Here is a 1,104-nt window from a genome sequence, read left to right on the forward strand (position 1 = left end):
GAGTTTAGATGGCATGGGTGCTTGCCGTGTGTATAAATAGTCATTTCAGTCAATGAGTGAAGAAGAGCCGTGAGGGCAGTAACAAAATATAGCGAATATGTTCACCAAGGAGAAGAGCCCGTGGGCAAAGCTTTGTGCTCCTTCTTGGTATATGTGTGCGTGTGTGTTCTTTGAGTTCTTCCATGGTGAGTGTCCTTGAGAGAAACTCTGAGTAGGGAGAGTTGCGAGGGAGAGAAGAAGAGCGGCGCTGCAAGGAGAGGCGGCGACAACAATTGGCATCAGAGCCTTGTCGATCCGAGGCGACGGTGGCGGCGCGGCAGACTCCATGTGAGGGGGACGTTGGCGGCGCGATGCTGCTAGCCGGCGGTGCGTGTCTCCATCATCGTCGAGCTGCATCACGAGCGATGGAGAGGGGTGTGCTGCCCGGTAAGTTGCGGCATCGGCGGCAAGGTGGTGATGGCCATGCGTGGAGGCCATTGCCATAAGGAGTTCCATGTCCGAGTCTTCGATAAGGTGCGTCATCGTCGACAACATGGAGGCGAGTCACCGGCGAGTTGTGTCACCGGTGGCGAGCATGGAGGCGAGTCACCGGCGAGTTGCGGCACCGGTGGCAAACATGCGGCAGCGAGCGTGCCACGGCGGTGCGCTCGTGGTGAAGGCGCGGGAGGTGTGGCTCTCATCGAGGCCAACGACGACGACGGCAGTCGGCGTGACAAGATGGCATTTGCGGCCGTCTGCGTGTTGCATCGACGACGTGAACAATCATTGGCTTCAAGACAGAAATAAGTTAACAAGATTAGGGAGGTGAATGTTAGAACTAATCTTGTTATTAGTGCGTACGATTAGATATGTTTATATCATGCTTGTAGTTGAGCTGCGGCTGTGTGTGCACGTCAGGTTGTGTTCACGTGCACAAGGCAAAGCTAATTATGCATGGTAGTTAGATGCATGCGTTAAAGCTCCGCGAGTCCGATGGCCGAGTTGCGTGCAGGTGGAGATGGAGCAAGAATCGGACGCATTAGTTGTGGCATGCGCCAATTCAGCTAGAGGCCTGCAGAAACTTGGAAGCGACTCAAGCTGGAACGTGTGTGTGCTGTTAGTCAG

Source organism: Aegilops tauschii, chromosome 2, assembly GCF_002575655.3.
Source record: "Aegilops tauschii subsp. strangulata cultivar AL8/78 chromosome 2, Aet v6.0, whole genome shotgun sequence".
Classification (NCBI taxonomy): domain Eukaryota; kingdom Viridiplantae; phylum Streptophyta; class Magnoliopsida; order Poales; family Poaceae; genus Aegilops; species Aegilops tauschii.